Consider the following 15,360-nt stretch of genomic DNA (forward strand, 5'->3'; position numbering starts at 1 on the left):
GGCTGACAAGAAGGCAAGGAAGACAAGAAGGCAAGAGGCTTGCCAGGAGGCAAGAATACACACGGAGACAAATGGAGAGGCAGACTGAGAGCACGAGACACAGAATTGCCTGGCCAAGCACCAGGCATCAAATCTCAGCATCAGCCCACCAAACGATCCCTGAAGTACATCAGCACCACAGCAAAGCAAAGCACAGCAGTAGTGCAAAAGAGGCAAGTGAGCACTGCAGCAGCACTGCAGCAGCTCAGCAGTTCATTCCAAAATTAGAAAACGGAATCCAGAAAGACGGAGCCCACCGCAGCGGCTCCCCACTCACTCGGAGTGTGGGCAGAAGTAGTGAAAGCGTGCCGCACCAACAGGAGGGCAGAACACATACTATCCTTTCGAAGTAAGGAGGTAGCAGCAGAAATAGAAAGAAGGCGGAGTGGGAGTTGCGCACTGCACGCTATACACGGCGGTGCAGAGAGGAAAGCAGCATGGCAACAATGTCTATTTACTTCAGGGTGCCCAAAACCTTCTTTATTCAACTCACATTTCCTTACTGGTGGAAAACCGAGGGGGTATCTGTCTGTCCCAGAAAGCCTAGGAATAACCGTGTGAACACTACATAAGCTGGAAACCATTAAGGCCCCCCAGAGCCCGCAGCCACCCAGCAGAAACAAGGAAGACACAATTCATGAGAGAAAGGGGTACAGTCTAAGAAGCAAAACTTCAGAGATAAAAGCCAGTACTCCATCTAAAGGAAAAAGCCAGTCGCCAGCCAGTGCTTCTCCCTGAGGGTAAAAAATGGAAAAACAAAAGACACGTCTCAGGGCAACCGCAAGCTCCGCAATCCAGAGCAAGTCTGAAATCAACGGGACGCAACGCTTTAAAGATTACCCCATCACTCAAGTCCTATTTTAAAGTTCAGGATAGAGATAAGAATTTTATATCTGAGAAAGTCTGGGAGGGAGACACTCCATATCTAGACTTAGGGTTCAAAACCTCAAAATGGCAGATAACCAGAAACAGAGCAAACAGATCGAAGGAATACTCGACTTAACTGTCAGCAATAAATATCAGGCCCTCTCTACTGATGAAATAGAAACAGAAGCAGAAGTAGAAACTGAGCATCGACCTGGAGCGACAAGGATAGATATGGAAAAAAGCCCACAGGGACCAGCACAAACACCGCCGGCACCCCCTACCTCCACTGCAAATGCTGCAGATGCCAATAGATTTAACATCCCTGAGAATCTCCTCGAGGAGATGATGAAGGAGCTGAGAACTAAATTCACAATCTCCAAAAAAAAACCATTCCAAAATACAGGAAGTGTGCGAGGTCCTCGACCACAAAATAAATACTCTCATCAACAGGGTGACACATGTTGAAGGTGAAATAGAGGTATTAAACAAGAAAACTGAGGCAAACCACTAAGAAATAACTAAACTAAAAACCAGGGAAGCTGAGATCAGTGAAAGAATGGAGTCCCTGGAAAATCACGCCAGGAGAAACAACATCAAAATCCTGAACATTCGGGAGGGAATCGAAGGAGAAGACAAACAAGGATTCATAATCCAGCTACTAGAGGAAAAAATCCCCTGGGCCAAATCGGTTAATCTAAACAAAGACATCCAAAGGTTACACCGGACCCCTTCAGGAAGGGGAAGTTTAGAAAAACCAAGAAAAGTTCTTTTTAACTTCATGACATACTCACTAAAAGAGCGAATACTTAGTGAAGGCCTAAAAGCTGTATATTACACAAAGGACGACTGGTCCTGTAAAATCAAATCGGATCTATCTAAAATGACACAAGATAGACAATGGGACCTGGGCCAACATATGACTCAACTGAGGGCACTCGGAGCGAATGTCCAGATGCGCTTTCCAGCGCTACTCAAAATCATGTGGAACAATAAAATGTTCAACATAAGAGACCCTAAAGAAGTGAAAAGGCTAATAGAACAAATCAAGACCCACCAGGAAGATCAATCCCTTTCAAAATAGGAAACAAGAAGGAGGCCGAAATACCGGTGGGAAAAGAAAACAAAAACTTGAGTAAACCAAAGGCAAGGAGCTTGAAAAGGGCAGTTTCATTTCCCAGAAAGAAGAAGACAATGGAGGCTTCTCCAGGGTGAGGGGATAGACAACACACACAAGTTCACCAAAAAAATCCTAAAAAAGAAAAAAACAAAGCACACGTGGGGAGCAAAATGGGGAAAAAAAAGAAAAAAAAGAAAAAAGTCCTAAAAGTAGAGGAGTTTAAAGGCCTAGTTAGAAGATACAAAGACCAGACCAAAGATGATGGCTATCAGTAAGAGCATAGGAAAATAACTTAAAATCTTAAGGTGGAATACTAACGGACTGATAATTAAATCACGGAGAATGAAGATATAAGAGTACTTAAAAAACTGCAATAGCAAAGTAATTATAATCCAGGAATCACACCTAACAAAAGAGGAGTGGGAATCGATTTGCAAAACTGAGGGTTGGATAGACCATTGTATCTGTACAAATCAAAACTGCAACGTAAAGAGAGTTGCAATCATTTTTTAAAACTCTTGGAAAGCGGTGATAGAAGAAACAGAAATAGACAGAAAGGGCGGAGAACATCCTTTACCAAGCAACTTTTACAACGCAGTACCTTTACCATGCAGGTATTACAACGCAAGTTGTTACAAAGACTTGCGCTGGGGGCGCTGTAGGATAGGGAATAGTTTAATTTACTATCCAAAACCTTCCCTACTATCCACGGGGACTGGAGTTGGAATAGTAAATTAAACTGTTCCACTATCCAGCGCCCCCCAACGCAAGTCGTTGTAATGACTTGCGTTTTAAAACCTGCGTGGTAAAGGCATGCGTGGTAAAAGCATGCGTTGTAATGACATATATACAAAAGGGCAGATGGGCCAACGTGACGGCAAGAATCTATAACAATACATATACACTGGCGGGCTATTATGGCCCAAATACCGACGACCCTGAATCACTTCAGAAGATATATGCCAACCTCCTAGCAACCAATACTCCGATAATAATGGGAGTAGATTTGAACATCATGTTAAAGCCCTCAGAAGACCGACATCCTGCAAAGAACCTCCCCAACCTGCCAAAAATGAGAGAATGGGTGGGGCGATTTATGAAAGACCTAGGTATTGTGGAGATATGGAAAGAAAAAGGGAATAGAAATCACGGATTCACCTATAAAAAAAAAATACTAGGACATGCATCTAGAATAGATTTTTTCCTTATCAGTAGGAGCCTAGTAGAACAAATGGAACAGGTGGAACCATTCCCAGCCCATATCTCGGACCACTAAGCGGTACAACTCATCCTGATGCTAAAAACTTTACCTCTTCTGCAGAGATGGACTGAGGATAGGATTACCTTCCTAGTCCAGGCCTACAATGAAAGACTGGCAAATGAAACAAAACTGTTCTTTGAACTAAATAATGCTGGAACTACAAAGCAAACTGCCAGGGATGCCTATAACGCGATTATCAGAGGAAAAATCCTCAGTATGACATCATACTAGAACAAAGAAAAGAAGAACTTTATTGAACAGATAGAAAATGATTTGCTATCTCTTTATGCGGACCTCAAAACTGCCAAATCCAGCAAGTCAATCTCTGAATTAGAAAAAAGCATAAGAAACAAGAAAACAGAGCTGAATGACTTCCTGGAAACAAGAGTTAGAGATAAATGGGAATCCAGTAAACTCTCACATTATTAATACAGAGAAATTTGCAGGAGGATCCTGGCCTGGAAAGAAAAAGCCGAAAGAACTAAAAATAGGATCACAAAGATACAAAGAGAAGGCCATACAGGATACACCTCAGAAAGCAGTGTAATTAGGCAGGAATTTAAACGCTTTTTTGAGGATCTTTATACAGAAGACCTAACTAGCTCTGGAGACCAAATACAGAACTTCCTAAATGGAATTATGACTCCGGCAGCATCTCAGGAACAGAAGCTTGCTCTCAATCAAGAGATCTCGAAAGAGGAAGTCAGAGCCACAATTAAGATCCTAAAAAGCGGGAAAGCCGCCCTACCAAACACAATGTATCTACAACTCCAAGAAGCACTGCTAACACCTCTTAAAGAACTTTTACATTGTATATTCATAGATAACTTAAAACTCCTGGAATGATGCAATCGTTACCATCATCTTAAAACCAAGGAAAGACCCAACTAAATGCAAATCATCCAGGCCCATCTCCCTCCCGAATACGGATTACAAAATATACACACAGATTCTGGCAAAAAGACTAGGGGCAGTGGCAGGACAGTGGCAGGGTCCCTAATCCACCCAGACCAAAAGGGTTTCATCAAAGGCAGGCAAAAACATGAACTATCCCACGAGCTCATCACTGCCATAGACATTGCAACTCGCAATACTGTCCCTTTATCTGTAATAACCTTTGATGTGGCAAAAGTGTTCGATCGAGTCAGCTGGCCCTTTCTGAATGCAATCCTAACTAAATTTAATCGAAAACACTATATTCAACATCTATGCAAGTCCTAATGAAAAAATACTAGTCAATGACGCTCTTACTGACAACGTACTCATAAAAAGAGGCACAAGACAAGGATGCCCCCTGTCTCCCCCTTTTATTTAATTTTTACATTGAGCCATTGGCTGTTTTATTAAGGGGGGAAGAAGAAGATGCGAGAAAAAAAGTTGCATTATATGCCGACGATTTGATGATATTTACTAGAAATCTAGCTAATTCCCTCCCCCAAAAAATTGGAACCCATTGCCCAGTTTGGAGCAGTGTCAGGCTACCTGGTCAACCAAGCCAAAACTGAAATTCTTGCCCGGAACACAGCCGCACGAACCCTCTTATCAAAGACAAAATCAAATATCTTGGAATAGAATATACAAAGGATCTAGACAAAGTAACCAACTTGAACTTCCCTAGAATACATAAAGAAATAAGACAACTACTTAAGGCATGGTCAGGTCTACAACTATCCTTCCTAGGAAAATGTAATTGAATTAAAATGACCATTATTCCAAAATGCACATATCTATTTAACTCCATCCCACTGAGTTTTAGTATGGAACAAATTAAAAAAACTCCAGGGGGAACTATCAAGCTTCATCTAGGCAACCAAATGGGTCAGAATCGGGTGGAAAAAACTAAGAAGAAACAAAGCACAAGGGGAAATCGCCAGTCCGGACATACTGGAATACTGTAGATCCTTCCAGTTCAAGAACATCAGGATACTACTGACAAAATGGGGTAACTGGCCCACATACCTAAAAGCACTCATAGGCCCTGAAGAAGATCACTATTTGTACAAATTTGGCCACCCGAAATATTTCAAAAAAATAAAAATAAAGATGATAAAAGCTGCAGCAAGATCCTGGCTTGAAATAAGAAGAACCCTAAAAATACTATTTCACAGCAAACATGCGCCAATTCGAGAATCACCAGGCACCCCAGAATGTCTAAAAGACACACTATTGATTTCGCTAAGGAAGCAAAATATAGACTACTGGGGACAGCTGATAAATAATAACTGGATTGTGAAATGGGAAACCCTATACGAAGAAACACAGGGGTCAATATCCAAATTTAAATTCTATCAACTAAACAGTTGGGTAAATACTCTAAAAGAAAAACTACAAGGAGAAGAGATCATTGAACAAAAACTCTTAAATCCGGAGGCTATCAAAAAGGAGGGGGCATATTACCAACAACTAGCGATAATTATCGCTATGTAGGCCGAGCTGCTGCGATTTTTATCGCTTAGGAACCTTGCTATTATCAAGGTTTATCTCCTAAGCGATAAAAATCAGCCGAAATGCATGAATATCGCTGAAAAGTCCGCAATATTCATGCATTCCCGAGCTAATGCTCTAAGCCATGTTATCAACCTACCATTGGATAACATGGCTAAGAACTGCTCAGGGGCAGGTGTTGGTAATAGGAGATAGCGATGTTAGCGACTGTTTCCAGTCTCTAACAGCTTGGCACGCCCACTTTGCATTTCATTAGTGATAAATATCACTGACATGCAAAGCAGGGCCCAAGAGGGTCGCTATCTCCTACTAGCTGTCGCTAACTGGTGTTAGCGACAGCTAGGTAATAGGGAGATCATTTTATCTCCACTTTCTTGGCTTTTAAAGCCAATAAAGCGGAGATAAACCCCCTTGATAATATGCCCCGACGTTTCTTACTGGTACTGGGCTCTTATAAGAGCAGGGGAGCTAGAATACAAAACCCCACAAGACATCAAGAAGAAAGACATGCCCTGCCTGGACAACCAAAACCTTTTGCTTACCTCTAACGCTATCATAGTAAAATCCCCCCCCCCCCTTGAAGAAAAAACACCTCTTCACGATCCACAGATCATACTGGTCTAAAAAAGTCTATCTAAAATGTCCAGTAATGAGCCAAAAAGTGTCCTAAATGTGGAGAAGAAAGAGCCAATGATCTACACATGCTCCGGGCCTGCATAATGCTTAACGACTACTGGGACCAGATTGCTAAGACTCTCTCTAACGTGGTAGACCAGCATATAAAGGTAAGCACAGAAATGGTTATTTTCGGGATACAAAGCAATGAAATATCTCTGCCATTATCTAAAGACCAAGAAAACATTCTTTTTATTTTGATCCTGCTGACTAGAAGAGAGATCTGCATAAACTGGGTTAAAGTATCACCACCAAAGCATACAGATTGGTTAAACTCTATACTAAGGGTGTATAATCTAGAGAAGTAAAGGAAAAGCACTAAGAAAAACAAATTCTGGAATCTGTGGTAAATGTACAATCTGAGAAATGCTAGGGGGTCCAATAATTAAGGCAAAGGGAACAACGATCTCAAGGTAAATTCTTGACCTGAGTAGTCATAATGACTAGCTCCCTTACCGCCGAAAATCGTGTGCCTTTCCGTTTGGACAAAAAGAAGGCCCCAAAAGGACAAGGTTAAAAAGTACTCCACTCAGGGCAGATCTGGGCCTCTCACTCCAAAGCTCTGAATGGATACTGGGGCTTTCGACTCCTCCTTACCTCAAGGGAATTTGCTTGATGAGGGCTTTAAAAAAAAACAACAAAAACATGTAAACTTTCTAATGGTGGCCTGGTTAGAATTACATTTTAAAATCCAATTTCCCTATAAGATGTGTTTCAAGGAGACCAAACTTGGGGCTCTATTCTCTTTCCAATTGGAAATTACATTTTAAGAATGCTATATGGCAATCCGATTGTTATCGTATGGGAAAGCTATGCCTTGCAACTGTGAAAAACAAATTTGAGCATTTCACTACTAGGACATGTAACACTTAAAAGTATATGTCCTACTTTTTAAACAACCTGCACTCCAACCATGGGCTGTCCAGGGCCTCCCTTAGGAGTTCCCTATGTGTAATAAAAAGGAAGGTCAACATGGCAGTGTAATACTGCACACACAGGCCCTGCAGTGGCAGGCCTGAGACATGCTTAATGGGCTACTCAAGCAGGTGGTACAAACACTGGTTAGTAGTGGTAAAGTGCCCAGATTCCAGAAGGCAGCAAATCCAAAGTCAGAAAGAACAGTGTAAACAGGAGGTCTGAAAGCAAAAAAGTCAGGGAAACCACGCCAAGGATGCCAGGTTTAACAAAGGATATATCCACAAACTCACAAGAATGTAGGTATTCTTCATTTCTCCAGGCAAAGCTTGCCTTCGTCCTCCGACTCCTCACATCCTGGCATATATTATGCTATGTTACTTTTTGCTGATTTGTAGAGTGCACTATCACCTGACACCCGGGAGGGTATGCTGGCGCTAAGCAGGTGTGGGTCTAGCCAAACTTAGGGCCTAATGGGACTACTCTAAAAGCCAGGTCTTTAGCCTACTGTGGAACATAAGCAGTGAGGGGGAGTGACCTATGTGTAGCATCTGGTCTTTCTATGCTTAGGAGACCCGTAGGAGAAGGCTCAATCACTGCATCTGCAAAGAATATGTTCAAGTAGAAATTTAGATGACCAGAGGTGTCTGGAAGGTTTGCGAAAGCAGATACGATTGTTGAGATATTCTGGGCCAATTTTATGTAGTGCCTTGAAAGTGAGGGTGAAGAGTTTCAATTTGTGTACAGGAGCCTGTGGAGCTCCTTCAGGTATGGTGGGATGTGTGTATGGCGAGAGAGGCATAGAGTGATTATGGACATTGATTTCTGACTGGTCTGTACAATTCCAGTGAGTTTTTGCTTGATCTCAGCATAGAGGTTGCTCCCATAGTCCAGTGTGCTTGTGAAAGGGGCAAGCTTGATTGTTTTCCGAGTGCTGATTGGAAACCATTCGAAAATCTTTCTCAGTATCTTCAGTGAATCAAATCAAAAGATGGGGACTGCATTGAATTTTGGCAGTTTGGTCGAGCTTGCTGTCGAAGAGGATCCAGAGTCTCTTGGTGTGGGTGGTTGAGGTCGGCACTTTCCTAGCCCTGTTGGCTACCAAGTAGATTCTCACTGTGGAGTGATCTTCCCGAACATGATTTCCATCTTGTCAGTGGTTAACTTCAAATAGGTGGTTTTCATATAGTGAGCGATTTCAGTCATGCAATAATTGAATTTATTCTAAGTGCTAGTTATTTTGCACATGTTTGAGAGACTGCGTTTTGTGTTGTCAGAGTAAGAGATGACATTGATGTCATGAGAGCAGATGATGCTGGCTAGAAGAATCATGCATGTTTTGAAGAGAGTCTGGCGGTTAGAAATTAGGATCTACTTGTATGGTTACTTCCACTTTTTATACAATAAACAAATGGAGAGAGTAAAGGGATTTAATCCACCGGAGTGGACGGAAAGTACTCCTGGTCCCCTAGGCGAGGTATCTATATAACAGAAAGGAGGAGTACCACCAGAAAAGGCTCAAAAAGCGATTTAGGTGGGATGGTTTTCTAGTGGAAAAAGAAGAAAGTCCTTCTTTGGTTTTAATAAACCCCTCACTCACCGACCTAGTCGGTGACATGCTTCATCATCGGGGCCACCTTGACAGCCGAGTGCCATCAAGGTGTGCTGCGACACCTGGAATACAGTGGAGCTGGTATATGAGTGATGAGGGTTGCGAGCAGCCCGGTGGCAGTGGGCTTGCTTGCAGGAGCTGAGGGCTGCGATTGAGCACTTTGGTTTTTAGCGCGCTGTCACGCTGACTAAAAGCGGCGACACGCTTTAATTTTTAAATTGTGATCCTTTTGTGTCTAACCTGCACTGAAAATCTACAGGTACCCCTAACTTCCTACCTTGCTTCCTAGGGCTCAGCGGGGCTGGCTGGCAGCTGACAACATCCTAGGCTCCCAGCGGTAGTGGCCGCCATCTTGGATTGGGCTGGTTCGCCCAACCCCACCCACGCTACTCCCCCCACGCTGCTCCTCCATTTAGGAGTGATCCTGACGTCTCCCCAGCGATTGCGAGCAGCCCGGTGGCAGTGGGCTTGCTTGCAGAAGCTGAGGGCTGCGATTGAGCACTTTGGTTTTTAGCGCGCTGTCACGCTGACTAAAAGCGGCGACACGCTTTAATTTTTGAATTGTGATCCTTTTGTGTCTAACCTGCACTGAAAATCTACAGGTACCCCTAACTTCCTACCTTGCTTCCTAGGGGCTCAGCGGGGCTGGCTGGCAGCTGACAACATCCTAGGCTCCCAGCGGTAGTGGCCGCCATCTTGGATTGGGCTGGTTCGCCCAACCCCACCCACGCCACTCCCCCCACGCTGCTCCTCCATTTAGGAGTGACCCTGACGTCTCCCCAGCGATTGCGAGCAGCCCGGTGGCAGTGGGCTTGCTTGCAGGAGCTGAGGGCTGCGATTGAGCACTTTGGTTTTTAGCGCGCTGTCACGCTGACTAAAAGCAGCGACACGCTTTAATTTTTAAATTGTGATCCTTTTGTGTCTAACCTGCACTGAAAATCTACAGGTACCCCTAACTTCCTACCTTGCTTCCTAGGGGCTCAGCGGAGCTGGCTGGCAGCTGACAACATCCTAGGCTCTCAGCGGTAGTGGCCGCCATCTTGGATTGGGCTGGTTCGCCCAACCCCACCCACACCACTCCCCCCACGCTGCTCCTCCATTTAGGAGTGATCCTGACGTCTCCCCAGCGATTGCGAGCAGCCCGGTGGCAGTGGGCTTGCTTGCAGGAGCTGAGGGCTGCGATTGAGCACTTTGGTTTTTAGCGCGCTGTCACGCTGACTAAAAGCGGCGACACGCTTTAATTTTTAAATTGTGATCCTTTTGTGTCTAACCTGCACTGAAAATCTACAGGTACCCCTAACTTCCTACCTTGCTTCCTAGGGGCTCAGCGGGGCTGGCTGGCAGCTGACAACATCCTAGGCTCCCAGCGGTAGTGGCCGCCATCTTGGATTGGGCTGGTTCGCCCAACCCCACCCATGCCACTCCCCCCACGCTGCTCCTCCATTTAAACATCCCCCATGTGTCAGCGCAGCGGACGAGCGCAGCGGGCGCGCCGTAGGCTCGCCGGAGTCACGCCAGAGTCCAGCCCGTCTGCGCCCGTCCGCGGCAGGCCGGGGCAAGGGGCACCTCCTCATGTCCCTCCGCTGTCATATTCATCCCTTGACCTTCTTTCCCATTGGATCCCAGGTACCATCAGCTCGCACATGTCCAATTTGTTGCAAAACCTAAGTCTCCTCTCGAGACCTCCGGCTATTCCACCTGCCGCCATACCAAGTTCTTCTCCTTGCCCAGCACTGTTACCCCCACACTCTTCCCTCCTCCTGTCCCCCACACGCCGACTTTCAACACCACTGCTGCGCTTCTTAACACCAGATCAGCAGTCAGTCATCAGTATGAGCTATTCGACTACCTCGACACCCACAATCCGGATCTCTTGTTTTTAACAGAGACCTGGTTTAAGGCCGACTCCCTACCCAATGTCTTAGCCGCACTTCCTCCCTCATACTCCATCATCCGAGCGGATCGACCGGAGGGCAGAAGAGGCGGTGGAGTGGCCTTGATAGCTCATACTGACTTCCACTTTCAGTTTCTTCCTTTTCCCCCCATCTCTGAAGTCGACTGCTTGATAATTCGCGCTAGCTCTCATTCGGCCCCCCCTTACCGCTGTTCTCATCTATCGCCCCCCCACCCCACTCCCACTTTTGTTTCCAGCCTCCAGGACATTCTCGCAACACTGGTCGTTAACAACTCGTCAGTGCTGGTCCTGGGCGACCTCAATTTCTGGCCCAACGATCCTGCCGAAAGCCCTCTATCCAAAGAATTCACCGACCTTATGACCAGTCTCAATTTCACCCCCCATGTTCATAGCCCTACCCACGTGCATGGCCACTCGCTCGACCAGGTTTGGACCTCGAATATTTCCACTACTCCCCCTACCATCTCCCCCTGCTCCTGGTCGGACCACTTTTTAATTTCCTTCTCCCTTGCTTTAGCTCCAGCGACCAAACCTCCCCTTCCCAAGAACACCTGGGTCAGAAAATGGGGTAAGGCAGACATGCCATCCTTCTGCTCATCCCTAGCCAATTCCTGCCCCGACCTTTCAGGCCTCGCCGCCCCGGCCCAACTGGCCACTATTGATGGCTGGCTGACCCAGGCAGGCGACGACTTTGCCCCTTTGAGGCGGATCGCGGTCAAGCGAGCCCATGCTGCTGACCGCTGGTTCACCCCTGACCTCAAGGAGAAGAAACTGGCCGCACGCAGAGCAGAGCGTGCATGGAGAAGAGAATACTGCCCCGCCAAAAAAAACACTTACCTCTCCGTGCTCAAGGCATATAAGCAAGGCATCCTTGATGCCAAGACCCTGTTCTATTCTAACAGGATACTGGCAGCAGAATCCCAAACCAAAGAAATCTTTGCTACAGTACATGAGCTTGCCTCATCTAATAGAGCCACGGCCTCGATCCCCCCCTCCCAACCGCTCTGCCACTCACTCAACCATTACTTCGTTGATAAGGTCGCAAAGATCAAGGCCAACATCCCCCTCCCTTCCCCCACTTTCACCAACCCTTCCCCTCCTGCTGTCACTTCCAAACTCACCTCCATCCCCCCCCTGACTAAGGCTACGCTTCTTCCCCTGCTCCAAAAGGTAAAGTCAGGCTCCCCCCTAGACTTTGCCCCTGCTCACATCCTGAGAGAAATCTTCCTAAATTGCCCTACCCCTCCCCTCACACTTTTGAATGACTCACTTAGCAATGGAGTGGTCCCCACTGCTCACAAATTTGCGGCTGTTATCTCTATCCTAAAAAAGCCCGGTGCCGACCCTTCATCCCCTTCTAATTACCGTCCCATCTCCCTTCTGCCTTACCTGGGCAAGGTTCTAGAAACCCATGTAACCAGCACCCTGAGCACCTACGTGGAAATTAACCACTGCCTCTCCCCCCGGCAGGCGGGCTTTCGCCCCCTCCACTCTACGGAGAAGGTGGTGACCTCAGTGATGGACAGCCTACGCGAGGGCATTGATACCAACCTCCCGCAGGCCCTCATCCTCTTAGACCTGTCCGCCGCTTTTGACACGGTGGACCACTCCATCCTCCTCACCCGTGTCAGGGCGGCAGGCATATAGGGCCTGGCCTTCACCTGGCTTGAGTCCTTCCTGAGTGATAGGGCTCAGGCGGTCCACCTAGCTGGTTTCACCGCTGCCTCTCGTAAGGTTGTATGTGGAGTCCCCCAAGGTTCCTCACTTTCCCCTCTTTTGTTTAATTTATACATCTACCCCCTTATTTTTATGTTACAGCAGCTCGAGGTCACGGTGTTCAATTACGCCGATGACCTCCAGCTAATTTTCAACCTTTCCCACTCTTCCTCGTCTTCCCTGAACGTCCAATCCGTCATGTTGTTCATCCAGGATTGGATGAACTGCAACCACCTCAAACTCAATCCGGACAAGACGGAGTTAGTCTTGACCGGAGGTGGTTGCAGTCCCTGGTCCCCTTCCCACTGGCCTTCTTCACTTGGTGTCCCCCCGCTCCCTGTCCCCAAGGTCAAAACCCTTGGTATTTTCCTGAACTCTTCACTTTCCGTTCACTCACAGGTCAATTCGGTTGTTTCCTCCTGCTTTTTTTCCCTCAGAACCATCAGGAAGATCTCTCGCTTTTTCTCTCTACCTGCCCTAAAGATCATAGTGATGGCTATGGTGCTCTCGCGCCTTGACTATGGCAACATCTTTCACAATGGCGCCCCAGCCTACGCCATTCACCGTCTGCAGCTAGTGCAGAACCAGGCCGCCCGCCTGATTCATGGCCTGCCCAAATTCCATCGAGCTACTCCTTTACTGCAGGCCCTGCACTGGCTGCCGGTGAAAGAGCGAGCCTTGTTCAAGCTTGGCTGAACCACCTTTCAGGCCAAAATGGGCACTGCCCCGGAGTTCATCTGCTCCGCCATCAAGCCCTACACGCCGGGTAGAGAGCTTCGATCCACCCATCAGGCCCTGTTAATTACCCCCCGTTTCAGAAAGAAAAAGGCGGGCGGAACAAAATTTGCAGTTCTCGCTCCTGCGTTCTGGAACACCCTCCCGACAGAACTCCGTATGACACCCTCTTACATTGAGTTCCGGAAAGGTCTTAAAACTCTGCTCTTCTCCCGAGTCTATAATGTCTAGATTCCCTCCGCTCCTGTTTGTCTCCTCGCAATCTAAAAGCGCCAAGAAACCGCGTGGTAGAAGTGCGCTATACAAATGTTTTTAAATTCAAATTAAATTCAAATGAGTGCAAGAAAAAAGTAAGTGTGTTAAAAATTGTCCTGGTATGGCTTATAGGAGAAATATTTTATTCTTAAGACTACTGGACAATATTAAAAGCGTGTGTGTAGATACAATAAAAGGTTATTTATGACCATGTGTATCTGTAAATAAGTGGAAGGTCTACATGTTTCAAACCGTAATGGAAATTGCCTTTTTTCTTCAGGACCAAGAAAGGAAATGGGTGGTCAGGGTACACTAACGCCCTGCCATACCTGCATTCCTTTGTTTCCTGATAACAAAAATAGTTACAGGGCGAAAAAAGCTGTAACCCGGGGGGTGGTTACGCTGAGAGTAAAAAATGACTCCTAATTTAGGGTCATTAGGCTGCACGGGATTAGAGGGAAGGGAGGCCACTGTTGGAAAACATATTAGTTTTTGAGTGGTATAGTCAAGCGGTATACCTAGTTTGCCTCGGGCGCATGGAGGGGCAAACGAGTGATTACTTCAATTTTCTTATTCTTTTCGTCTTTCTTATAAGAATCACCTCCCTGACTAGGAATTTCGTTGATCTGTTCCTTTGATTTCTTCACCAGTTTGAATTTCAGGTTTTCTTCTGGCCAAATATCTCCTTTTTCTCAAGATTTTCTTTTTCGGCACGTTTTCATTACTTTCAGCTTTCCAAGCTCTTTTTCTGAATTTTCTTATTTCAGACTCTTCATCACTCCCATCTGTGTCTGTTTCTGAGACTTCAAATCTGTATTTAGGAACTTCTTTACTCGACAGCTTCACTCCATTAGGTACATCATCCTTACAGCTGGTACTTGGTAATTCTTCCTCTCCTTTAGGGATCACCTTCAGCTTCCCAGTTTCAGAAATCTTGCTCCTGCACACAGAGCTACTCTTCTGCCTTTCAATACTCTCCTGGTTTAGATTTTTATCCTGCTCAGAGTCTTTTTCTTCTGAATCTTCTTTTTCTTTTTGAGATTCTTTTTCTAACAGATCATCATCAACATCTTGATCTCCAGTCACAATTTCCAGATCTTTTTCACTCAAGGCCTGATCTGCATCTAGATTTTCCAGATGTTGATCTTCTTGCTGATCATCAGATTCTTGATCTTCAGGATCTCCTTCTGAATCAGAATCAGTTGCTGTCTCACTATCTTCATCAAAATTATCAGGAGGTGGTACACGAATGGTATGGCTTGCATGCACCCACCTTTTCAGACCTCTACACTTAACAGCATTTGTTGTGACAAGAATTACTTGTCTTGCCCTTTGCCACCTAGGTACAAGGCAGTTTCTCCTTCGATGCACTTTTGTTCTCACTCAGTCTCCATGCAACAGATCATGAGCTTGTTCTTTTTCCTTAGTTATTACATCTGTTCCCACCTGATGAAATACAGAATTAACTACATCAGAAAGGTTCTGACAGTATTCAATGATTGCACTATAATTAATACTCAAAAGCTTGCCAACTGGAACAAATGCTTGCCTCATTACTCTGCCCATCAAGATATCATGGGGATTAAGGCCTGTCTTTTTCTCTGGAGTACTTCTCAAAGACATCAGAACAAGTGGAAGAGCATCTGTCCATTTCACTCCTGTGGCTAAACACATTTTTGAAATCCTGTTTTTTATTGTTTCATTTATCTGCTCTACAACACCTGATGCTTCTGGTCTGTATGCACAATGCAGCTTCTGTTCAATGTTTAAAGCTTCACAAATCAGTTTTAGCAATCTGTTTTCAAAAT

This window comes from Lissotriton vulgaris, chromosome 8, assembly GCF_964263255.1.
Source record: "Lissotriton vulgaris chromosome 8, aLisVul1.2, whole genome shotgun sequence".
Classification (NCBI taxonomy): domain Eukaryota; kingdom Metazoa; phylum Chordata; class Amphibia; order Caudata; family Salamandridae; genus Lissotriton; species Lissotriton vulgaris.